This window comes from Carcharodon carcharias, chromosome X (assembly GCF_017639515.1).
Source record: "Carcharodon carcharias isolate sCarCar2 chromosome X, sCarCar2.pri, whole genome shotgun sequence".
NCBI classification, from domain to species: Eukaryota; Metazoa; Chordata; class Chondrichthyes; order Lamniformes; family Lamnidae; genus Carcharodon; species Carcharodon carcharias.
Genome location: NC_054507.1, coordinates 20,456,069 through 20,483,130, shown reverse-complemented (window position 1 = coordinate 20,483,130; position 27,062 = coordinate 20,456,069). Strand labels below are relative to the sequence as shown.

At 40.4% G+C, this 27,062-nt stretch overlaps 1 protein-coding gene across 4 annotated transcripts in view; it reads right to left on the bottom strand.

Moving 5' to 3' along the window:
• Nucleotides 1-18,509, bottom strand: part of kmt2d (lysine (K)-specific methyltransferase 2D) — a 234,870-nt gene extending 216,361 nt beyond the window's left edge. Inside the window, exons 1-2 of one of the 4 annotated variants that reach the window (XM_041180424.1) lie at nucleotides 18,351-18,509; nucleotides 4,203-4,291 (exon numbers count right to left, since the gene is read on the bottom strand). The gene's annotated coding sequence lies outside the window, so the exon portion shown is untranslated. The other 3 variants (XM_041180425.1, XM_041180430.1, XM_041180429.1) reach the window with 3 other exon arrangements.
• Between the last annotated feature and the right edge of the window lie 8,553 nt (nucleotides 18,510-27,062).

The following is a 27,062-nucleotide window of genomic DNA, read 5'->3' as shown; positions in this document are numbered from 1 at the left end:
GGCGAGGGTAGAAGAAACTAGAAGGAACAGTTTTTCTTTAGTCCAAACAACAGTAATATACTTTTAATGGCTACCACTACTAAGAGAAAGACTTGCATTATATAGTTCCTTATCTCCAAGCATCTACAAACAGGATTTCACACAATGAATTAATCTGAAATACAGTGACATATGTAGGCAAATGTGGCAACTATTTTGCATTCAGTAAGATCCTAAAAACAATGAGATGAACCAGCTACTCTGTTTTTGGTCGAGGGAGGAACGTTGCTATACAATTGTGAACTACTGAAATGGGTAGATGAAATCCTGGCACAATGTTTCATTCAAAATGTTCAGAATGTTTTCAAGTATTACATTCAAACGTCAGCCTAGATTGTGTGTTCAAGTCCTACAACTTATACAGTAAATGAGCGTCTGAATATTCTGACCAGAGAGACAAGACAGACAGACACACATCATGAAGGCATAGTCAAAGTGATGCATTCCAAGATGCAACAACAACTTGCATTTGTATCATGCCTTTAACATAGTGAGACGTTCTACAGGGCTTCACAGAAGCATCATCATATAAAATGTAACACCGAACTACAGAAGGAGATATTAGGGCAGATGACCAAAAGCTTGGTCAAAGAGCTAGGTTTTAAGGAATATCTTGAATAAGGAAAGAGAAGAAGAGGCATGGAGCTTCAGGGAAGGAATTCCAGCGCTTAGGGCCTTAGCAGCTGAAGGCACGGCCATCAGTGGCGGAGAAGTTAGTGATCAAGGCAAAATTGCTTTGGGAGAAAGTTCCAATGAGCAGAAGCACATCAGCTGAAGGAGTGGGTTCTGATGATGGTCAGAGAGGGCAGTAAACAGGCTATAATCCAAAGTCAGAGGAACAGTGAGTGCGGGCAGGATTACATGACTAGAGAAGTGGGATGAGATTGTGGAAAGTTATTAAAATGGAGGCAAAGATCTTAAAGTAGTTTTGCTGGGGAACAATGGGACCAGTGGAAGTGAACAAAGACAGAGATGATTGACAGTAGGGCTTTTTGGAAGATGGCACAGGCTGAAGAGTTCTGGTTTTGCTGAAGTTTGTGCAAGGCGGAACCGGGGGCACCAATTAAGAGAGCAATAGAGAAATCAATGTTCCAGGGTGCAGAAGATGTACATGATGATTCCAGTGCAGAAAAGCTGATGCAGGGAAGCAATTAGGCAATATCCTGGAGGTGGAAGAATCACCTTGCTGACTGGCTGGATTTTCAGTAGAAACCTCAGCCAAGAGCCAAGACAATAGTGGTGCACATCCATAGGTTCAGCTTGCAAAAATAGCCAAGGGGGCTCATAGTAGGCAGTACCAGATGCACACTGGTGCTGGTGAGAGTCAAATAGGATAATTTCAGTTTTACTAACTGAATGTCTCCACATATCTAGAGCTTGAAAGATCCATTCACTTCAAGCAATGGACAGATGCCCAACACTTCCAAACAAAGCACCTCACTCCATTATTTAAGAAATGTGAGATAAACCAGAAGATGGTAGATCTATTAGTCTAATGTCTGTTGTGGGAAAGTTACAGGAATCTGTCATTAGGGGCAGAGTGGCTGAATGCTTGGACAAATATGAACTGATCAGAGCGAGCCAGCATAGATATGTAAATGGTAAATCATGTCTAATTAATCTAGTTGAATTTCTTGAGGATGTCACTAATGTGGCAGATAACAGATTGTTTACGAATGCTATTTATATGGACTTCCGAAAAGCATTCAATAAGATTCCATACAATGGACAGTTAACAAAATGAAAAGAGTTTGAAATTGGAGACAACCTATTAGCATGGGCCGGGAATTGGTTAGGAGGAAGGAGACGGATTAGGGATAATGGGTATTTGTTCCAATTGCTAAGGAGCGATTTGTGGTGTCGCCAGGGATCTGTGCTGGGGCCTCAGCTTTTCATTATATTTATCAATGATTTAAATGAAGTAATAGAAGCTGTATATACAAGTTTGCCAATGGTACTAAATTAGGTGGTATAGTAACTAGTGTAGATGGGAGCAGAAAGTTGAAAAGGGATATTGACAGATTAAATGAATGGACAAGCTGTGGCAAATTAAGCTTAGTATGGGCAAGTGTGAAGTCATCCAATTTGAACTCAAGGACAATAGCTCAAAACATTTTCTAAATGGTGAGAAGCTGGGAACTGTGATGGAGCAAACAGACTTTGGGTTCATGTACAGAAATTGCTAAAAACTAGCAGACAGGTACAATAAAAATTAGAAAGGCTATTGGAATGTTAGCCTTTATCTTAAGGACTACAAGTAATGCTACAGTGGTTATATAGCTGCAATAAGACTGCAGCTGGAATACTGTGTCCAGTTCTGGGTACCACACCCTAGAAAGGATATGCTGACCTTGGAGCCATGCATCACAAGTTCACATGAATGAATCTGAATAAAGGCTAAAAGGGTTAAATTATGAGGAGAGGTTGCAGAGACTAGGCTTGTATTCCTTCACGTATAGAAGATTATGGAGTGATTTAACCGACTTGATAGTGTTGATAGAAACGATTTTCTCTGGCATAGGAGTCCAGAACAAGAGCCAATCTTAAAAAGTGGAGCTAGGCCATTCAAGGATGATGTCAGGAAACACTTATTCATACAATAGGTAGAATCTGGAACTCTCTTCTCTCTCTCTCTGCCCCCCCCCACCCCCGCCATCAAAAGTCGTTGAGGCTGGGTCAATTAAAAATTTCAAAACTGATAGATAAGGTTTTTGTTATGCAAGGGTACTAAGGGTTATGCCAACTTGTTTGTAATATTAGTCATTCATTTTTAAATGTAGCAACTGATTTGTTATGAAATTTTGCAATTCCTCTGAACACCAGTTTTGTCCTCCAAATTGGAAGTAGCTATGTATACAGATCAGCGATGATCCAAATGAATGGGATCTGAATGGCCTAATCCTATCTCTATGCTCCCAATTTAAATTATTTGTTGATTGTGTGGTTTTCAATTAAAAACACCTCCTGTGCTGTTTCATTGAGGCAGATTAAATCAAATTACTAAATAATTCAAACATTTTGAGGCAAAAAAGTTGACATTACAGAAACAGTCTATTATTATTATTCAAAAGGTCATGCAACAGATCCTTGCAATATTTAAGATAGCTTTGGCTGACTGATAAATCATTCCCCCACCTAATGCACTGCTTGTAAAATATGTTTTCTAAAGTAAGCAGAGGGGTACAAGACCTGAAGTTTAAAAAAACTTTTGCAAGTCTAGAAAAGAAAAAAAGGTACATGGTTGAATAGAAATCTTTTCTGAAACATAGTTCCATCTTCTCAGCAAGCTTTTGTCATTTAAATCAAGTGTGGCAGAGTTGTTTGCATGGTGTTTTTTCATCTCAGGGATGTGAGTATGGATCTATCCCAAGTCTGTTGTCTGCTGGCTTTAACGGTCGTTTTTAAAATCATTTTGGACCGTTTTAGCCCAATTCCTAGTTCGTATAGGTCGCATAACACAAAATTCAGTACAAACAGATAATGTTACTTGGAGATGCTACAAAGGGGAACAGAGATTTCACACTGATATTGTAGAGGGGCTCTTTCTAAGCTTGAGTCAAAGGAAGTTTTATTCAGCATTTATCCATGCAATACATGAACTCAGATTGCCTAATGCTAACACTAGGCATCAAAAGTAGAAAGTGTTTAAGAACATGATTCACCTCCCAAAACAAAAAGTTATCAAAATACACTCCTGGGCATCCCTAGTGGCTCATCAATTTTAGTTCAAGTATCAAACAATAGAGACCAGGAAGGTCCCAGATTCAATCTCAGTCTAAGCTAAACTAGTTAATTTCGGACTTCAGTGACTATTTCTGGCTTAGAAAGAGGAACATGGGGCAAGGTTTCCATTTCTAATTGCCATCAGTGGCCCCGCTAGAAGTGCGCATCCATGAACATCAGCAAAGACATGATCTGACTCATCTCATACTCCCCCAACAGGCCAACACTTACTTTCAAGGCTCATCCAAAATTAGAAGGGTCACTAGTTTATGGTGCCTGATCAAGGTAAATTTTATTTTTATTAAATGTGATTCCAGGATTTTTACTGATGTTTTGGAGATCATATTCCATTGACCATTGGAGTAATGGCTTGTGCGACTGGCCAAGATCAAATTCCCATTTTTATTATAAGGGAGTGAAGCATTTTCTGGGATTTTTACCAGTTTGTTGGGATCAGACTCTGTTATTCTGTCCATTTTTCTGTGAACCGCAACATCCATGGAATCGCACCTCAGTTAGGAACCAATGCCTTCAGGAGAGGAGAGGAGAAAGTTAGCAAATTAGAAAAATAACAGTCCTTCAGGCTTCAGCCAAGGTTCCCCATCCAATTAGAGCCAGGAGAGGGCAGGTTTGGGCTTCACTATAATTCCCTCCACAAATAACCGATCAATATCGATCATCTAAGCTCACACATAAAGGATGCACATTTGAGGAACATACCAGAGGGCTGCTATACTCCACCGTAGGTAAGCAGCTTGCTGGGAGGAACAAAAAGCTGTGAAGCCGTCTGAAGCAATACAGCATCAAGTTGAACAAATGCATGTGCCTTCAGGGTACATTTGTTGCCCAGTATGCAGAGGTGTTGTCCAGCTAATACACTGAAGACTAAATATACAGTTCACCATTTGCCTTGCCTTTGTTTGAGATAGCCATAATTGTACAAATTTTCAACTTTTGATCTTTCAGGAATCCACACTGTTGATAGCATGTTCCTGAGATCAGTTTCAACAGCGCTGCTTCAAAAGATTTGATGGGTGAAGAGTCTCTAAGCTCTCTTTCCTCCACCTCAATTAAAAGATATCTGAGCATTGAAATTGACAATTCTTGAGGTTGTTTGCAAAATCCCAATTTCAATAGTTCAGTGATAGGACTAGTATCCAAAGAAGTGTATGTACAGTCCTAGGGTATTCCCAAACTACTTACATCGATTCAAAATAGCTCTCTGCATCACTGAAAATACTAAACCCTCTGGTTCTTTTTAAATCCACCTTCTAGCAATTTAAAAGAGAAAACCTTTTCACAACAACTTTCCCTTGCCAATATACAAAATACAATACTACCAATAGGCCAACACACTATCAAGGCTCATCCAAAATTAGAAGGGCCACTAATTTATGGTGCCTGATCAAGGTAAATTCTATTTTTATTAAATGTGATCCCAAGACTTTTACTGATGTTTTGGAGCTCACATTCCACTGATCATTGGAGTAATGGCTTGTGTGACTGGCCAAGATCGCAGTCAATCCTGACACAAAACTATGGGACACAGTCCCACAACTCCCAATATGAAGCCCTCATCCAAGCAGTTACATTCTTTCCAACACAACACAAAGGGTTCAATCACATACATTCTGTTGTAACTTTTTATTGCCTCCACCATTTATTCCATCAACTTTCAGATCACTGAACAGCAGAAAGATGAAATTTCAGAACACTGCAATTTCAGAAACTGCAGGATATACAAGTCAATGCAGCCTTTCCTAATAGAAACATAACAAACATGATAATCTGTTTTTAAGATTGATAAAATATCCAAATCCATTCTGTCAACATATGCTTGTATTTCAATACAGCAAGTGAGACTTTTGGGCCACACAAGTGTACCAAGAAAGTTCAGGGCCAGCCACAAATAAAATTTAAATCCATTTTCCCATTAATATACAAGTTACTGATAGGAAAGGTGCTTGGTGCTCCAACTTAGGCCTTTTCCACCAATGAAGCAACAATGTTCCGCATAGCCTTTTCAAAATCTCTACACCCACCGAATTGAACAGAACAAAATCAGCACTTAAGAAATAAGAGCCAATAGGATTGAGTTGCTTGAGTTTCAAGGGTCAGATTGCCAGGATTCTGGAACATTGTTTCATCGGGCACTACTCAGACACACCTGTCCTAGTTTATGAAGTTAGTCCGCATACCTTAACCCTCTTCTGCTTCTTTCCCTTTAATCGGATACTAATCCAAATGACCCTCCATGTGCAATTAGCCTTTCAACATAGCTAAAATATGAAAAATGGCCACTTAGTTGAGGTGTCAGAGGTTAGGGGAAAAAGTTCCTTCTCAGGAAAACCAGGAATAGACAATAAATGTAGCCTTGTGAGGGTCACCCATTTCCCAAGTAAATTTCTTCTTAAAAAAAAATCATTAAAAAGATGGTAGCGTAAGTAGCTAATGGCATTAAAAAGGCAAGCAGAATTATTTGTTTTGTAAGTAGCACAAGAGATAGATGATGCTGAACTTGTGCAAGACTTGATTAGCTTGTATTCCTTTATAGGAAAGACACAAAAGCAATGGAAAAGATGCAGTATAGATTCATTAGGATGTTACAGGAATGATGGGTTACAATTATGAAAAACAGAATTCAGAAGTTAGGGCTGTTTCCTACAGGAGCAGATTGACCAAAGTGGTCAACATTATGAAGGGTTATGATAGGGTAAAAAGGGTTAGACTGCTTTCATTGGCCAGAGGCAAAAGTAATGTGGCAAAAAAGTAATGACGCGGCAAAAAAGTAACAAGGAGGCACAAATTTATGATAACAAGAAAAATTAAAGGGGACATTTGAAAATATTTGTTTAGGCAGAGGTTGGTTGAGAGTGTGGCATTCTCTGCCTTGATATGTTGCTGAAGAAATGTCCATACATTTTTTTTCAGATATACGTTTGAAAAAAGAGGAATATTAAAGGGTATGGGGGCAAGCAAGAGAATGGAATTGGGCAAGGTGATTGTTATTTAGAAAAACACCAGAACTGGCTTGATGGGTCAAATGATCTGTTTTGGTGCTGCAACACTTATGATTCTAGGTGGTGTGCAATGTCAATATCTTGTTCAACCAAGGAGCTGAGCTTTTAATTCCAAATCAGGTCCATCACAGGGAGAGTATTCTTCAACCACAATGCCAGTCCCTCTCTCTGACCACTGATGAAATTCTAATCCACATCTTTGTCACCTAGAGAAGCAATTTCTCACTGGGCTCCCCACCTTCACAAACTTCACCAAATCCAGAAGCCTACAGCCCACGTCTTATCCTTCATCACACTAATCCATGCAAAGCTCCACTAGCTGTGTGCCACCAAATCAAGTTTTTAAAAACCCTCCATATCTTTGTTCTGCCTGCACACTCCAATTTACTGCTTGTTTTCCACTCAAAATGAGGTCAATTTTATAGACACAACACCCCAACCATCTGCGATTCTTTCCCACAATGACTTGTCATTGAAACCTTTCCCCCCACCTTAAGTATCTCCCAAAGACTCACCTTTATCTTCAATGTCCTATTCCCACTCAAATGTCCACACCTCTGCCTGTCAAGTGCAGACCAGCAGGGCAAGCAAAGACACATACGGTAACCAATTCACGTGGAAAACACATGTCGACAACACATGTAGAAAACAGAGTCAATACAAATAAACTGCACCAAATAGTCCCTTGAGGTTAGAAGGCCATACACAGCTCACTGTGTATCGGCACTAAATTAGGATGTCCACACCAGACCAGGCTCACTGCAGATTAGCATTAAACCAATCAGTTTATTCTCCTGTGATGCATAATACAGTGCCTCTAGTTGAAGATTAGTAAACTGGTTGAAGAGAAGAGCTACTTTCTCAATAGTTTAGCATGTTTAACTATCTGGGGAGTAACTGAGCTATACAGATCAGGAAGATTCCACATTCAAACCCCAGTGTGTGCTCAGTTAACTAGTTTTTTACCAGGGTCGTAGTAGAAGCCCCAAAGGGAAAGCAGAATCTCAAGGGACCTCACCCAGCAAATCACACCTTCAAGGGAGCAGAAAAAGGCCAAATCTCTGGAACATTCACAAACACAAACAGCATCTCCCACACAGTGAATATCATCTCACGCTTTTCTCTTGAAGAAACCTGTAGCATTGAAGGTTTGTGTTTGTGGGCTAGCAGTGGCAATTCACCTATTTGCTTCTTAACTGGGCTCCAGCCTGGTTGAGTGGTTAACGGTTGAATATATACCTCATGTACCCTCATTTAGGGAGATGATGCACAAATTTACCATCAGATAATTTATCTTATGGCAGGTCGAGACAGCCTCTGACATAAATAATACAACCTTTCTTGCCAGTTCGTTAAGAATAAAACCATGATCTGCATGCATTCAAAATGTTGGTTAGTCACCCTTGTTCTAGGCAGATCAGGTTGTTTTATTTATATAGTGCTCACTATAAATCGAGACACTAGACAAGATTAGGTATTTAAGTAACATTGAGCTCCATCATCTGCCAAACTTGTTAAGTTTGGATGAATCTCACTATGTCACGAGATGCATTTATTATTTTTGGGAAGACTGACAGTTAATCTGAATATCCAGGTTAGATTATGGCTTTGTACTAAATTCAGGAAACTACGTTATTTACACTACATAGAAGTTTCACAAATCAGGAGGAAGAAAAATAAAAAGGCCACCAGTGTTCCCTGATGCTTACAATGGCTTTGTTAATAGGCCGCTACTTCAGCCCCAAATTTAAACAGGTATTGTGAATAAACATGTAAAATATCTACACATCCACCCACTTGCCAAGAACAATTTCTTCCTTCACTTTTAAAGGAGAAAGTGAAGATAAAAAGCATTTTCCTTTGCCCCCACCTTCAAATCATCTCCTAAATGTAGATCCTCAGAATCAAAGGAGGATACAGCCCTCCTGAACCTAACCCATATAGAAGCTGTTTCAAATTTTTCCCTCTCCTCAGATATTGTTCCCCTTCTTTTCAAGGCCACCATTACCCCCCTTCAAAAATGCACTCCCCACCCATCACTCCTGGCAAGCTACTGCTCCATCGCCAAGCTCCCATTTGCACTCTTATCTATGCAATGATAGCCAAAACATCTCCAGCAATTGCTTCTCATCCCACTCCCACAGTTACATCTGAAGTCCTCCAAGGATCTATCTTTGCCACTGTCTATATGCTGCCCCTTGGCAACTCATCCGAAGAGATGATGAGGCTCCACATGTAACATGGCTTTACCTTTATGACCCCAGGCGGAGTTTCTGACCCAATATCATCTTCATTACTTCCACCTCTGTAATATCAACAGTCTCCTCCCCCATTTCTGCCCTTCTCGTCAATACCTTCATCCATCCCTTTGTCACTTCCAGAGAACTATTCCAACACCCTTCTTGTTAGACTGTCATCCTCCATAAACTTTATTTGGGTTAGGATATGGGCAGCAAAGTCCCACTCACCCATCGGCCCTATACTCGATGACTGATGTTGGCTTCTAAGCCCCAATACCCCAAATTCAAAACGCTCAACCTTGTGTTTAAATTGTTTTATAGCCTCACCATTCTTAATCCTCTAACCTCTTCTTGCCCTGCAACCCTTGGAAAATTGTGTTCCTCCAACTCTGGCTGCTTGTACATCTCCCAATCCTTTTGCCCCATAATTGGTAGCCATGCAGTCAGCTGTCTATGCCCTAAAGTCAAATTCCATCCTTTAAACTTAATCTCCCTCTCCTCTTCTAAGAGCCTCCATAAAATTCACCTCCAACCAGACTTTCAGTCACCCCTCCTATTATCTCCTTTGGCTCAGTGTAGAATTTCATCTGATAACACTTCTGTAAAGTACCTTGGAATGTTTTAAAGGCGCTAAATAAATGCAAGTTTGTGTTGTTGAACTTACTATTGTTCAAAAATGACTGTTGGCAAGCTGTTCAACTGTTCATCACAAACAAGCCCAATCTTGTCCTTACCAGACTCACTTTACAAACGCAATGCTTTTCCAGATGAGCATCAACCATGGCTAATTATTCCTCCCTTGTAGTTCACATGCCTATTGTAACACCTCAATTTGCTTGCCCAGCTGAGAACTAGGCATGACCAGGAATTGGACTTCAGATCTTGTCAATATAGCTTAGAACCACATTAGGCACTGTCTTTACTAATTAGGAAAATCTAAAAAGATGCAGTACATTCATCATAAAATGCTTCCTCTCACCTATAGATCAAAACCTGAGGAATATTTCCCAGTTTACTGATGTTCTTTTATTGTATTGCCCCACAATATAGGTATCAACCTTTTTAATCTTCCCCATACACCAGGGATCACAATATTGCTTATAGGTTACCAGAATCTGTAATTAAGAACAGAGCACTTGGACAAAAGTAAACTGATCAGAGGGAGCCAGCATAGATTTGCAAAGAATCATTTATGTCAAACTAACAGTTGAATTTTTTGAGCAGGTTACTAACATGATCGATAAGGAAGTGTCAATGGATGTTATTTATAAGGACTTCCAGAAGCCATCTGATAAGGTTCCATACAAAGGACTATTAGCAAAAATGATAGGGCATGGAATTAGAGGCAAGCTACGGACATGGGTAGGGAATTGGTTCAGAGGTAAGAGACAAGACATTATGGAATAATGGATATCTACTCCATTTAACAGGGTGTGACTATGGTGTCTCCGAGGGAACTATACCAGGGTTTCAGCTTTTCACGATATTTATCAATTTGTTGCTGATACTAAGTTGGAAGGCAGAGTAAGTAGTGTAGATGGGAGCAGAAAGTTGCAAAGGGGCATTCAATAACATCTCCTGCAACATAACAGACAATTACTTAATATTTGATTAGAAAGTTGGGAGGTTAATACTTTATGCAGGAATTATTCATATCCACATATCCAAACTACATTATCCTTGCCTTTAAGTTCAATGCTACGTCAGAACAAAAATCACTGAAGCAAGTGAATCTAGCTATAAGTTAGAAGAAACAGCTAGCAGTGGTGTTACTAACACTAAGAAATTTGGGTACTAAGAAATGGAGTCAACCTGCCCGTTCATACACATTCCTACCAATGGTCCTTAGTCTGTGGCCACCTCTTCTGATGGGTTACACTGAACTTGAATTAAATTGACTATTTCTCGTGAAAATCAAGATTTGAATTTTTGACAGGTGCATCAGCTCCCACTTACTTCTATAAAGCAGGGCATTATTGTAATTGTGCCTCACATGAAACTGGCACCAAACCAACATATTAACAGCACACATAAAAAACATTTCTGTAAATGCACTGCCAGCTGTTGGACTGCGCCATAAAGACCAAGAAAGTCCCAAGTTCAATTGGAGTCTATGCTAGTACCTGATCTCAGCCAGGAAGACAGCAACAGTACCACAATTATACTCGGTGCCATTGGGATAAGGAAGGAAGAAAATTCAACCACGGTTCCAACTCCTGAATGATCCGTAGGAACTTCTGCAGGAAAGCATGTGCTTGAATATGAGCTAAGGACAGAAATTTGACTTGGCTTCAATGTCTCCTACAATCCAATGGCCAACAAACCTCATACACAAAGAAGAGTCACTTGGGAAGGATATAAATGCCCACAGAACTCTCTCAAAGCTGAATAAGTGCTGTCAGAAGAGATGGGTGGGAGTGGGGGGGCGCAAAGAGAGAAGTGGAAAGAGCATCTCAATCAAGGGAATTTACACAAAGAAAATAGTTCATGACTCACAACAAAGATATATCCCAGTGAGGAAGAAGGATTCTAGGAAGAGGATAAACCAACCATGATTAACCGAGGAAGTTAAGGATAGTATCAAATTGAAAGAAAAAGCATACAGTGTGGCACAGATTAGTAGTAAACCAGAAGATTGGGAAAGTTTTAAAAACCATCAAAAGGTGACCAAAAAAAAGGGGGAGAGAATAAACTTTAAGGGTAAACTAGCAAGTAATATAAAAACGGACAGTAAGAGCTTCTTTAAATATATAAAAAGGAAGCGAGAGGCCAAAGTGAACATAGGCCCCTTAGGGAATGAGGCTAGGGAAATAATATTGGGGAACCAGGAAATGGCAGAGTTGAATAAACACTTTGCATCAGTCTTCAAAGTCTAAGACACAAATAGCATTCCAAAAATACTAAATAATCAAGGGACAAAAGCAGGGGAGGAAATAAATACAATAGCTATCACTAGAGAAAAAGTACTAGCGAAACTAATGGGGCTAAAGGCCGATAAGTCCCCTGGACCTGATGGGTTTCAAACTAGATATTAAAGGAAGTAGCTACACAGATAGTGGATGCACTGGTAGTAACCTTCCAAGAATCCTTAGATTCTGGAAAAGTTTCAGAAAATTGGAAAACTGACAATGTCATGCTCTTATTCAAAAAGGGAGGGAGACAAAAAAGGTAACTATAGGCCAGTTAGCTTAACATCCGTCATTGGGAAAATGTTAGAGTCTATTATAAAGGATGTAATAGCAGAGCATTTAGAAATGCATAATATAATCAAGCAGAGTCAGCATGGCTTCATGAAGGGGAAATCATGCCTGACAAATTTATTAGAATTCTTTGAGGAGGTAACAAGCAGGATGGATAAAGGGGAACCAGTAGGTGTAATATATTTGGATTTCCAAAAGGCATTTGATAAGGTACGGCACATAAGGCTACTTAATATGATAAGAGCCCATGGTGTTGGGGGTAGTATATTAGCATGTTTAGAGAACTGGCTAACTAATAGAAGACAGAGATTTGGGATAAGGGGGGCATTTTCAGGATGGCAGCCTGCAACTAGTGGACTGCCACAGGGATCAGTGCTAGGGCCACAATTATTTACAATATGTATTAATGACTTGAATGAGGGAAGTGAATGTACTATCCCCAGGTTTGTGGATGACCTAAAAATAGGTGGGAAGGCAAGTGGTGAGAATCCCCAAAGAGTCTATAGAGGGATATAAATAGGTTAAGTGAGTGGGCAAAAACTTGTCAGATGGAGTTTAATGTGGGAAAATGTGAGGTTATGCACTTTGGCAGGAAGGATAGAACAGCTGAATATTATTTAAATGGAGAAAGACTGCAGAAAGCTGCAGCACAGAGGGATTTGGGAGTCCTCGTGCATGAATCACAAAAAGCTACTATACAAGTTCAGCAGGTAATAGGGAAGGCAAATAGAATGTTGCCCTTTATTTCAAAGGGAATGAAGTATAAAAATAGGAAGTCTTGCTAAAATTATACAAGGTACTAGTTAGACCACAGCTGGAATACTGTGACCAGTTTTGGTCCCCTTAACTAAGGAAAGATATACTGGCATTGGAAGCAGTCCAGACAAGGTTCACTAGGTTGATCCTGAGTAGGAGGGATTTTCTTATGAGGAAAGGTTGAGTAGGTTGGGCCTGTACTCATTGGAGTTTAGACGAATGAGAGGCAACCTTATTGAAACATATAAGATTCTTAGGGGCTCGACAGAGTAGATGTTGAGAGGTTGTTTTCCCTTGTGAGAGAGTCTCAGACCAGAGGGCATAATCTCAGAGTAAAGGGTTGCCCGCTTAAGACAGAATTGAGGAGGAATTTCATCTGAGGGTAGTTAATCTGTGGAATTCTTTACCGCAAAAGGCTGTAGAGGCTGGGTTGTTAAGTATATTCAAGGCTGAGATAGACAGATTTTTAATCAGTAAGGGAATTAAGGGTTATGGTGAAAAGGCAGGAAAGTGGATCAGCCATGATCTCACTGAATGGCGCAGCAGACTCAATGGGCTGAATGGCCTACTTCTGCTCCTACGACTTATGGTCTTTTGGCATGCCATTATTGAATAACCATTACTACTCATCAATAAACCATAATAATATATTCTTCTGTGCACTAGCACCCACATTCATAATGCTACATTTTAAAAATAAAACTGCACAACCGAAAGGAATTAATTTCCTAATCTGAGTGTTCCAAAACCAGATCTACTAACTTAGGGCTCAGGCTCCGAGGGAAGGTATCTAAATATTTTTAGAGGCCCTCCAAGAATGGGGTCCTTTTGATGCATATCAGACGCATTGTACAAAACTGTAAGAATAAAAAAATTGCTGATAAGAGTATGAGAAGATTGCACAACAGCTATTGTGAAAACCATGGTGGACCTCCAGAAACAATACTAAGTAAACACAATTTACCTGGGATTATTTTAAAGCCATTTCTTTTCCCTTCCACCAGTTGTTCCATATCCCTTGACACCCTTACCCTACAAATAATTCTTAATTTCAACTGATCCAGTAACCACAGCCTTTTGGGCAGCGAGTGCCAGATTTCAAATACACTTTGTGTGAAAGATTGCTTCCTAATTTCACTCCTAAATGGCTGGGCTCTAATTTTAATGTTGCACCCCCTTGTTCTGGATAAACCCCCCCCCCCCCAAACGCCAAAGTGGAAATAGCTTCTCCATGTCTACCATATTGAATCTGATCATTTTTAATTATCACAATTAGATTGTCTCAAACTCCAGTGATTAAAAGCTGAGTTCCTGCAATAAAGACAGAAAATGTGGGAATTATTTCAGCCATGTGCACAATGATTTGTGTAAATAGACACCTAAATCCTTGAGCTTCCCCACAGTTCCTAGTTTCTCAACATTTAGAAAATACTCCGATTTATCTTTGAGTCCAAAGTGAGTGACCTTACACATGCTCACATTGCACTCTATCTGCCATAGTTTGTACCCTAAACAGTCACAGGCACAAACACCAATGGTGGCGTGCGTGGGTGGGTGGACTGCAGAAGACCAGGGTTGGAGGGTTCTCAGAGGGCTGTAGGGCTGGATAGGTAACAGATAAAAGGTCATGAAAGGATATCGACATGGGGATAAGAATTGGAAACATTTGAATACCTGGAGTCACTCTGGCCTGCATAGCTCAGTTATACACTAGCTGTAGAACTGAGCCAAAAGGAGCTTATCAAGATCATTTTCATTCTATTGTCTATCGCCAGGCTAGTGACTTTAACATAAATTAAGTTCCAAATTGCAAGCCTTTGTCCATAATAATGCCTTTGTAACATTTTAAAATTGCATTGTGTGTGTATATTTAGCAATTAACCAATGAAAGACTCCCATGAGTGAGTTTATAGTTAGGTAAGCTATATAAATCAGGAATATTTCAGATTTAAAACATGGTTTCTGATTAACTCTTAAGCAGATAATTGGGTGCTACAACTAGCCTCAGCACAGATAGCTTGAAGAAAAGAAAACACACAGTGTTCTTGCTCTAGATAGCAATCCAGTAACTGTTGCAGGAAACCCATGTGTGTGAACATTGGATGAGGATGAAACCTTTATTCAATTATGATGCCTCTGTAGTAGAAGAGCCCATCAACACTCACGTCAAGGTGGTTACATGAATAACAAATCCCTTGGCTGAGGTAGCAGGGGATAATCAGCACACATGGCAGCAAATCTTGGCAAAAAAGCAATAACTTAAGGGGGAAAAGGGGGAGGAGAGAAAGGTGGGCAGAGAAAACTTTTAATAAAATTTGAAAGAAGCAATGAAAGACAGAAGACTCAATGTGTAAATGCAACAGGTGTTGCAGTACTGAGTGATCTAGACCAGAAAGGGTTCTTTGGTTTCCTCGTATGTGATTTATCCATTTTCAGCAATGACAGCACGAGAAGCACTTTAATTGCGTTTTGCCCCGGATAAGAAAATCATTATTTGCTCCCAATTGCTATCCAGTGATATACGTGTGGATGTGAGAGGAGGCCAGGATTGGGCTCAGCCATAATCAAATAGTCTGCAATGCCCAGACACACATGAAGAGCAGATACTTGGGCAAGACAACAAGAGGGCGGTTGTCACTGATGGACCCATACCCCAGCATAACTTAATAAATTTGGAGAGGAGAGAAGAGAACCTTCTTGGGGCTTGGGGCACATGACTCAAAATGCTCCTACAGCAACATCTAAAAGAAGAGAAAGCACACTTACAATTTGCAAACTGTTTATGATGTAAAAAAGTCTAGTTCTTAGGGCTCTAAGGCATGAACATTTGTCCCACTAGATTAATGAGAAGCTTTTAACATTGGTACTTGTTTAGTGTGAATTGCAGGAGACTGACATCCATACACTAGCTCGTTTAACCAGACAAAATCATAGATCTATGAAAGCGAGTCTATGATTTTGGCTTCGAGAGAAGAAAGCTTGTTGTAAGAATGCAAATACAGGGAGCCAGTATGCTGACATTTACTCTCCAGAGATCTGTAACTAACAAGCACCAATATTAAAGCACCTAAACTATATCTGGCAGTAAATTACTGGGCTACAATTCAAAGTTAATAAAGCCCAAAAGTACAGCTGAAAGTTGTTTGTGGACAGCAGCACAATTTCTCTTCGCCAGGCTGAACTACAGCTTTTAACGCAGTACCATTCATTATCCACACACTATTAAGCAATATGGAAAATACATTTTCTATTTTTCTTACCATTATGCAGCAGGCACTCCAGCTGCACTTGCACAGTACTGGTGACATAACAGAAATTCAATGTACAAGTACAGGGCAGTACATGACAGGCAGTGTTCTATTACAAGATTGGGGGGGGGGGGGTTTCAGAAACCAAATCGCAGTTTTTGAACTATTGAGTTCGAGTTCATAGATAACCCATTTCAATAACACTGATTCTACAACAATTGGTCTTAGCATCATATTTTTGTAGATCATTTTTTCTGCAAGCTTATTTTTCTACGCATTTTCAATTAGTAAAGTACTTTATCTGAATGGTGCCACTAGCCAATTTTTAAACAAATGTACATAGATTTCAAAGCATCAAAATGCTTGCCTTCAACAAAATAAGAATTTCTTATAAACGCAAGTGCTTTCACGTTATTGACTTTCAAGTCTCCTAAGCCTAAGGGATTTCTGAATTTAAAATGGTCTCTTCCATTAATTTCTTAAAAGCGGTTAGGAATCTGTCTATAATCCAGCATACAATAAAAGTAAGAAAAATCTCACGGGAATTCACTTCGTTTTAAGACTGTTAAATGAAGTGATTTTCTATATAATCCCCCAATTTATGTCGGTCAGGGAACGGGGTTGTACATGTTTTAATTAAATTGAGCCCGTTAATGATTTAATAAACTCAGCCTTTTTATTCAAATACAATTCCTAGGTTTAGTCAAAAATGAATGTTTTGATTCTCTGGGCTATTTGATTGCGATTCTGATGCCGTGTGAAATGAAATGTCTAAAATAAACAGTTTAAAACGGCATTTTTCATGATTATCCGAATGGATTCAATTACAGTATTCAAGCGAACCTTTTGTTCGTCTCCAGTTGTGAACCACGTAGCGCCTCTCTCTAAAACCAGGGCCAAGAAGACACACCCCCACCCCCACTTCCGACTTGCAAACAAAATACTCACAACTACAAACTTTCAGGACTTTCACAAGTCACAACCTTTCAACCGATCTACCAGTTACTTTTCTTTCCCCGCTAACGGAAAGTCGTCCCAAACCAGATCAAACGTTCTGAACAACCCCACTGTCGGGCAGGGAATTATTTAAATTAAAGACGAGGCACATATCGTCAGAATTTAAGTGTCACAGTTTTCCACTTCCCAAAATCTGGTCGCGCTGCGCCAAAAATTGACAAACGTTTTTTTTAAAAAGAGAATTAAAATAATAAAACAAAAATCAGGAGCTAAGGCTTGTCGTCCGATTCGATTCAAATGCTATTAATTCACTTCCCAAAACCTGGTCTCATCATCCAGATAATTTACAAAAACAATTAATGCTGGATGGTTTACTGATTTTTTAAAATGCCAGAACTTCTAAGTCTATTAAACACTGTAATGTAGATTTGTCCATGAAGATTCTGAGCTGTGGTTGAAAATATCTCAAACACAGCAGAGAGACTGTGATAATCCCCGCAAATTACTGGGAGAATGAATCCAAACGTTCACCCACATTTTAGATATTTAGATAACTGGATTTTTAATTTAAACCCTGTCCCATTGAAGCCACCCACAGAAGGGCGGAGGGAAATTAAATGGGAAAATATTCCCAGCCAGGATTTAAACGATGCAGCTATAGGCGTTTTCTGATCTAAAAATGAAGAAGGTGCATTCAAATCTAATAATTTTCCCCTTTATTGCACCCCTCCCCCATGATTTACATGAGGAACTCTTAATCTCCTGAGCGCGCACTCACTCACCTCTAAAGGGATCCAATTTTTCGAGAGGCAAATTGCACCCTAAAAATGGTCCAGCATGTTTTCAAACATGTCTGCTTCGACAGCTAACTCCTGGAGATGTGTTTATAAATTTTAAATTAACGGATTCTTTGATAGCGCCTCACAACAGGCCGGCTCCCAACCGGTTGCAAAGCCGAGCAGGAAGACAAAATGATTTATTTGCACACATCTTAAATGCATCGAAAGCCTTTCCCCACCACCACACACCTCTTTCCCGGTACTTTTATTTCATCCTCAATAATACTAATAACTCACACCTTTCGATTCACTTCCTTCTTGGCACCGTTTTTTAAAAAAAATATATATTTAAAAAAACAAGCCTCCAGTTAGCTCAAAATTCACTCACTTTCACTCCATCCTCGCTCGCTCCACTTTAATATTCGGTGAGTTTATTGGGAATTCGCTTGTTTTTTTTTCTGAGGAGTGGGGGTTTAATTTCTAATGTAATTTTAATTTTTAAATCTATAAAATCCCTGTCGGGAAACAGAAATACTTGAAGCGAACGGCCATCTTGGAAACCCTGAGAAAGGAAAATAATCCCGCGCACTCGACTGCTGCCTTCTTCCGGGATTTGATCCGAAGACGCAAATGTTGACCACCTTTGGCAGTTTTGTTCATATTCTATTTTTCAAGATTAGTTTTGAGAGCTTTTAATAAATAAATAAATATTGGCTTGACGGAGAGATATTTTTTGGACGGAGGGCAGGCTGAGCGATTCGCAGCAGCGTTTCGACGTGTAGTCATCCGCAGAGTTTAAAATCTCCCATTTAAAGCGGAACATGGATTTAGAGATAGGAAACCTAGAGTTTGGGTTTACTTCTAACAATACTTGCTAAAGGAGAGGCGGAGGCAGAAATCGCTGTTTTTATTTTAAATGGTGAAAGACATATTTCAAAACATGGACCCCCCCCCCCCCACCCCGTGGAATGTGCTGGACGATTGCATGTTTTGCTATCAGACTGTAATCTGATGTTTGCTTGCAGCTACATTTCATCAGAGCTATCAGCATGGGGCGAAATGGTAGGTATTGTATTTGTGATTAGTAAAGGAATAAATGTAGAGTAGCAATCCATTTAATCATAAGAAACTTCTTATTCACCTCCCCCCCCCCCCCATTTCTCTTTTCTCCCCTGAAGTTGGTGTCTGATACTCAAACAGTTCCACAAGTACCAATAGTCCTTTGCCTAGGCAGCTAATCTTGTTGGATATAATTTTACAGGATGCAAGGAAGCCATTTGGTGCAATAAGCTAGTACTAACCTTCCATAACCCTAAAATATTTGCCCACTTCCCTTTTAAAAACTTATCAATTCCACTGCTACCTCTATGTTTAGTAGGTATGCCATGTCCTAATGGTCTGCACTATAAAATATTTCTTTTGCTCTTTCCCTTTGTCCTCACAACCTTAAAATTGTCATCCCATTATAGATCCATTAACCAAGGAAAATAGTTTTCTCCTATTTACCTTAAGATCACAAGCAATGCTTTTCACCTCTGTTCTGGTAATAGGCCCAGCTTTTCTCAAGCATAGCCTCTCATCTGATCTGATTATAGTAAATCTTTCCATTATTTTGCATCCTTCCTGAAGTAGGGTGCTGAACCTGGGACATGATATTCTAAGTGTAGTATAACTAACTCCACATCGTTTCCAATAGCATCACAACATACTGATCACAAAACAGGAGCCCTAGCTATATTTTTCCTGTTTCCAAGGCTGGAGACAACAGTATCCAAACTGAAATTGAGCACAAACCAACCCAGTAATTCTTCTAGCGTGTATTTTGTGAATCGTACCTCTTTTTTGGGGCGGGCAGGTGGATGCTGAAAGCCATTACCACATTTAAGAGTCTCCAAACCACACTACAGCAATAGAGTATCTGTTCATCTGATATGATTAAAGTAGGTGTGTACGTTGCATAAGTCATTAGTCAGGCAATTGCCCAGTACAGTTCGAACTCTCCTCCTGGAGTTAGCCACCCTAGTTCCATTTCTCTAAAGCCTGTACCTGGGAATCCAAAGAGCTTAGCTACAAGCAGATTCCTACTGCTTGTTTGGGGAGGGCTACGTTACCCATTTCAAGGCATTCACTTGCATGGCTGTTTGGAGGAAGAATTGTAGTCCAGTGATAATTCTGTGCATCTCATTTCCTCCACCAGTTCAATCAGCCTGGAGCTAACTCCCATCTGGGAAAAACCGATAGCTGATAAAGGTAGAGAGCAGGCACAAGGAGCTCAGGACAGCACAACCCACTATAAAATTTGTCAATGTCTTGCTGCCATTTTCCTAGCCACAAGATGAATTCAAACTCTATCCCATTGAAAGTTGGTTCTACTAGTTGGAGGTGCATAATTTCAGTTGTCGCTTGCCTTCTTGCAACCCAATCATGGTAAGTACCAAACCTTGGTTTTACACACCCATTTTCATACCTCCAGGAAGTACCTACCCCAAATCACAGGACTTCCTCATGAGGTTATCTGCCAAATCAGGCTAGTGGAAGGTCTGATGCAGGTTGAATCATGACATGCACTCACCTTAACATTATCAGTATCAATGTATAGTGTCACAGACCAGGCTTAGTTTTAAACAATTTTGTAATAGTAAGTCCTCATATGACAGACAGATTTAGCACAGGTGTGCCTGCCATGAGGCAGACTTCCTCACTCCAGGATATTCAGCAACAGATTGGTATAAGCTGGAGCTCTCCCTCTGTGCAGCCGTTTGTCCTTTTGGCCACAAATCCATCTCGCACAGCTTGGTCCTCAATCTTGCACATGAACTAGAGGAAGCCCTTCTGCTGTATGTGGAGTCATTCCGGCCTATGAAGGGCACTATTTGGACAAACATCTTAAGCTGTGTTTTACATTATCTAACTGCTGTGGTGGTGTTGTTATAAAGTGCTACTCCCAAAATAATTTTGATGCATTTGCTACACCCAGCTATGGCAGGAAGACCTAGTTTGAAAAAAAGTATTCCCAACTATCAGCCTTTCTGAATCAGTCAAAGAACCAGAGGCACTAACACAGCTCTCAACTCCATATAAAAACAGCTTTATAAACCAAAATCTTAAACTAGATTGGTATCCCTTCGAATGAAAGTTCCAAACCGCACTCCATTCCTTTAGCATAACCCTGAAAGACTATGTCCTGGCTGATTGCACTCCAATCCATAGTACACTTACCCATAAAAGGTATCAGTGAATTGCAGAGCTGTTACCCACTAATGAGAAACTCTCAGCTTCTACATTTACACTCATGCAAATGTAGTTGATATCAATTCTCTTTAAATTGTTCATTTTTTTAATAAAGTAAAATAATCTTCCATTTTTCTTCCTGCATCAATAAATTTCTTGACTTGCAGCAGTATTTTTTCCCAATAAAACAAACAGGTGGAAAGACTAGCACGCTTTTGTAACATTCTACAAGTTCCAAATCATCAATTTCTAGAACTTCAATTTAAATAATAAATGGCCTGCAGTTTCCCCAATTATAGTATTTGTGTGTGACAAAACCGAATACAGATGTTGCCCTGGTGAATCATTTTATTGGTGTTATCATGACAATGCTAAAATTTTCATAGTGTGAACAAGGTTAGGAACACGCAATTTGTGATGAACACTTCCTGCCTCCACTCATGAGTCTGACAATTGCTAAGCCAGATTTCAGAAAAGGGGGGTGGAAAAAAAAGGCAGTGAGCAATATAAATTTGCATACAATTTATGGCTATTCACTACCAAACGGTCTCAGGAGATCACCAGCTTTAGTGTCATCAATTTCAGGAGCCCACATCAAAAAGGGTGTTAGTGATGCCAAACAAATCACCTTCAACAGTATCCATGACCCAACATTACTTGGGTTACAAAAGGAGCAGTTTGAGACAGTTGAAAAAGCAAGCAACTCCTTTATATTGCCCTCTAATGGACACACCACAATCTCCACCAGCAAGTTAAAATGGAGAATTGTACTCCGAGGGCACTCCAGCATCAATATAAAACATTTGGTAAATATGTTCTGTCATTTTCATGAGACAACTGTACATGGTAGTATTATACAAGAATATTTCAAAAATTAACTATAATAATTTAATGCAAAATACATGTCCTTTATCACTACAACACACATGATGCCCTAGTCCTTTTTTTAAAAAATATAAAAATTTCTGCATACATTTCAGCCTTCCAACAGACTGCATTAAGTACTAGGTACAGCTTTTGTGCCAAGTGGTTCTTGGAATAGTGTTGCTGGGATATTCCCCATCTCCAGTCCAGGATCTAAACCTAAATTCTTTGGGCCTAAGTAAGGTGTGTACTTCTATGGAAAAGAGTATCCACTCCATATTAGGAAAACAAACATTGTACTTACCCAGCAGCTTAATTTGGCAAATCAAGTATGATGATGGTTCTCTGCACATAGCTAGCTGACCCCTCCCCTTTCCAAAAAAAAAGCCATCTTGGTCACTTCTTACACCCCCACCCCCAGCTCTCTGGAGGCACTTGCTTAAAGTAGGATATATTTCCACATGCACCAGCAGCCTCGGACATCTCACCAAAACAGCTACTTATCATGCATGAGCAAAGGCAGTGACTCTTCACAGCGAAGCACTATCCTGCCCTGAGTAGCCATCAACGCATCCACAATTTCCAGCAGGTGTCACTTGATAGCAATCTGGGGTAAGAATGTTGGCTGTTTTTTTTTTCTCTTCCCTTCCCTCCCTCCCTCCCTAGCCCAGATATGCCTGCACCAATTGCACCACTCTTACCTTGGGCCTTGGATGAGATTAGCCAACAACAGAGATCAGGCGTGGAATGGGGGACCCAACTGGTCTGGATATTTCAGAACATGCCAAGGCAATAACTACTACCCAACTGAAGAGGGAAACCACTATTCCTACCATTTAATGTCGAAAGTATCAGGTTTAAATCTGGAATATAAAGCCAGTCTCAGCAATGCTGAGCAAGGCAACTATCATCAATTGTTGTAAAAACCCATCTGGTTCACTAATGTCCTTTAGGGAAGGAAATCTACCATCCTTACCTATACATGGCTAATGAGGTAGTAGTTGCATTGGTGTTAATTTCCCAAAATTGCTTAGATTCTGGAAAGGTTCCATCAGACTAGAATGTAGCAAATATAAACACACTATGCAAGAAGGGAGGTAGGCAGAAAACAGGAAACTATAGGCCAATTAGCTTAACGCCTGTCGTGGGGAAGGTGTTAGAATCGATCTCAAGGTAATCAGGAAGAGTCAGCTTGGTTTTGAGAAAGGGAAATCATGTTTAACCAATTTATTGGAGCTCTTTGAAGGAGTAACATATGCTGTGGATAAAGGGAAGCCTGTTGACGTGCTGTACTTCGATTTCCAAAAGGCATTTGATAAGGCACCACATCAAAAGTTAATGTGGAAAATAAAAGCTCATGGTGTAGGGAGTAACATATTAGCATAGATAGAAGATTGGCTGGCCGGCAGAAAACAAGAGAATGCATAAATGGGTCTTTTTCTGATTGGCAGAATGTGACGAGTGGAGTCCTGCAGTCCCTGTGCTGGGGCCTCCACTTTTTACAATTTATATCAATGACTTAGGTGAGGGGAGTGAAGACATGGTAGTTAAATTTGCAGATGACAAAGAGATAGGTAAGAAAGTATGTTGTGAAGAGGACATAGGGAGGTTGTAGGCAGATATAGATAGGTTGAGTGAGTGGGCAAAAATATGGCAGATGAAGAAGTTTAATGTGGGAAAATGTGAAGTTGTTCACTTTGACAGGAAGAAAAAAAAGTATTACTTAAATGGAGAACAGCTGCAGAATTCCGAGGTGCACAGGGATCTAGGTGTTCTCGTGCATGAGCCACGAAAAGTTAGTATGCAGGTACAGCAAGTAATTAAGGCTAATGGAATGCTATCCTTTAGCACAAGAGGGATTGAACATTAAAGTAAGGATGTTATGCTTCAGTTATGTGGGGCATTGGTGAGACTACATCTTGAATATTGTGTGCAGTTTTGGCCTCCTTATTGAAGGAAGGATGTAAGTGTATTGGAGGTGGTTCAGAGGAGGTTTACTAGATTGATACCTGGAATGAGCAGGTTGTCTTATGAGGAAAGGTTAGACAGACTGGGCTTGTTTCCACAGGAGTTTAGAAGAGTGAGGGGTGACTTGATTGACGTATAAGATACTGAACGGCGTTGACAAGGTGGACATGGAAAAAATGTTTCCTCTTGTGAGTGAGTCCAGAGCTAGGGGGCACTGTTCTAAAATTAGGGTCACACTTTTAGGACAGAGACAAGGAGAAATTTTCTGAGGGTAGTGCAACTTTAGAACTCTGCCTTAGAAGATGGTGGAGGTAGATTGATTCCCTTGCCTAACAAGAATCTAAGGTTATCAGGGGTAGATGGGAATGTGGAATTCGAAACAGACAGATCAGCCATGATCTTAATGAATGGCAGAACAGGTTCGAAGGGCCAAATGGCCTACTTCTGCTCCTATTTCGTATGTTCGTATGTAACAAGGGAGGCTGTGGCATAGCGATATTGTCGCTGGACTAGTAATCCAGAGACCCAGGGTAATACGCTGGGGACCTGAGTTTGAAGCCCAATTTGAATTCAATAAGTATCTGGAATTAAAAGTCTAACAATGACCATGTAATCATTGTCGATTGTCATAAAAACCCATTTGGTTCACTAATATCCTTTAGGGAAGGAAATCTTCCCATATAGGCTTATATGCAACTCCAGACCCATGGCAATTTGGTTGACTCTTAAAAAAACATCCTCTGAAATGGCCTGGGAAGCCACTCAGTTGTATCAAACTGCTGCAAAGTCTCAAAGGAATGAAACCAGATGGACCACCCGACATTGACCTAGGCACTGGAAATGACAACGGCAAACTCGACCCTGCAAAGTCCTCCTTACAAATAGCTAGGGGCTTGTGCAAAAATTGGGACAAGCAGCAGCCTGACATTGTCTGTAAAGTATGATTCTGAGAGTATGACTATGTCCCAGACATCACCATCCCTGGGTTTTTCCTGTCCCACCAGCAGGACAGACCCAGCAGAGGTGGCAGCACAGTGGTATACAGTCAGGAGGGAGTTACACTGGGAGTCCTCAACATTAACTCCAGACCCCATGAAATCTCATGGCATCGGGTCAAACATTGGCAAGGAAATGTCCTATAGATTACCACATACCGCCCTCCCTCAGCTGATGAAGCAGTACTCCTCCATGTTGAACATCACTTGGAGGAAGCATAGAGGGTAGCAAGAGCACAGAACATACTCTGGGTGGGAGCCTTCAATGTCAATCACCAAAAGTAGCACTACTGACCAAGCTGATCATGTCCTAAAGGCCAGGGTTAGACTGGATCTACAGCAGGTGGTCAGGGAACCAACAAGTGGGAAAAAAACACCACAACCTCATCCTCACCAACCTGCATCTATCCATGACAGTATTGGTAAGAGTGACCACCGTACAGTCCTTGTGGAGACGACCTGTCTTCACATTGAGAATACCCTCCATCGTATTGTGTGGCTCAACCAGAGTGCTAAATGGAATAAATTTCGAACAAATCTAGCAACTCAAAGATTGGGCAACCATGAGGCACTGCGGGCCATCAGCAGCAGCAGAATTGCACTCAACCACAATCTGTAACGTCATGGTCCGGCATATCCCTCACTTTACCATTACCACCAAGCCAGGGGATCAACCCTGGTTCAATAAAGAGTGCAGGAGCAGCACCGGGCATATCTAAAAATAAGGTGTCACCTGGTGAAGCTAGAACATAGGACTACTTGCATGCCAAACAGCATGAGCAGCAAGTGATAGACAAAGCTAAGCGATTCCACAACCAATTAGATCTAAGCTCTACAGTTCTGCCACATCCAGTCGTGAATGGTGGTGGACAATTAAACTCATCAGAGGAGGCAGCTCCACAAATATCCCCATCCTCAATGATGGGGGGGAGTCCAGCACATCAGTACAAAAGATAAGGCTGAAGCATTTGCTACTCTTCAGCCAGAAATGCTGAATGGATGATCCACCTTGGCCTCCTCACAGATGCCAGTCTTCAGACAATTTGATTCACTCCACATGACATCAAGAAACAGCTGAAGACACTGGATACTGCAAAGGCTATGGGCCCTGACAATATTCCAGCAATAGTACTGAAGATTTGCGCTCCAGAACTTGCCGCGCCCAGCCAAGCTGTTCCTGTACAGCTACAGCACTGGCATCTACCTAGCTATGTGGAAAATTGCCCAGTTATGTGCTGTACACAAAAAAAAACAGGACAAAATCCAACCTGGCCAATTACCGCCCCATCAGTCTACTCTCGATCATCAGTAATGTAATGTAAGGGGTCATCAACAGTGCTGTCCAATGGCACTTGCTTAGCAATAACCTGCCCACTGATGCCCAGTTTGGGTTCTTCCAGGGCCACTAACTCCTGAGCTCATTACAGCCTTGGTTCAAACATAGACAAAAAGAACTGAATAAAATGGGGCAAATTGCTTTCATATATTTATGTTTCAAGACCATAAAAATTGCTCAACTTGGGTCTGGTCATCAAGATCTGTTGGAGGAGATACTTTCAGTAGACTTTCATGACTGCTGAATTCAGCTACAGCTTTTCGCTGTCAGAAAGAAAGCCATTCCACTGCGCAGACTCAAAGGATGAAACAACCAACTTTTATTTATTTATCAGCACAAAGGGAGATGTGGTACAAGTTTACTTAAATTAGCTGAAAAGTCTTAAATAACGCTGCAACAACACATCAAGACAAGGGTTTGGGCTTTTGATCAAAGGAAAATTATCCATCTTACTTGGTGACAGGAATAAGTAAGTAAAAGATTAAAACAATTAATAAAGCTCCAAATTATACAGTTGAGCAATATTTCAAACCAATTGGAATGCCAACAAGTTCCTACCACTAACTCATTTGTTAGACCAGATCAAGTTTAATTGGGAACGTATACCCTTGCCAGCCATCCAACAAAGCTGCTTCAATGGCACAACAGGTTTATCCAGTGCGTAGATGTCATATAGAAAGAAAGGCCTTTTCTTTTCTTGGGAGTG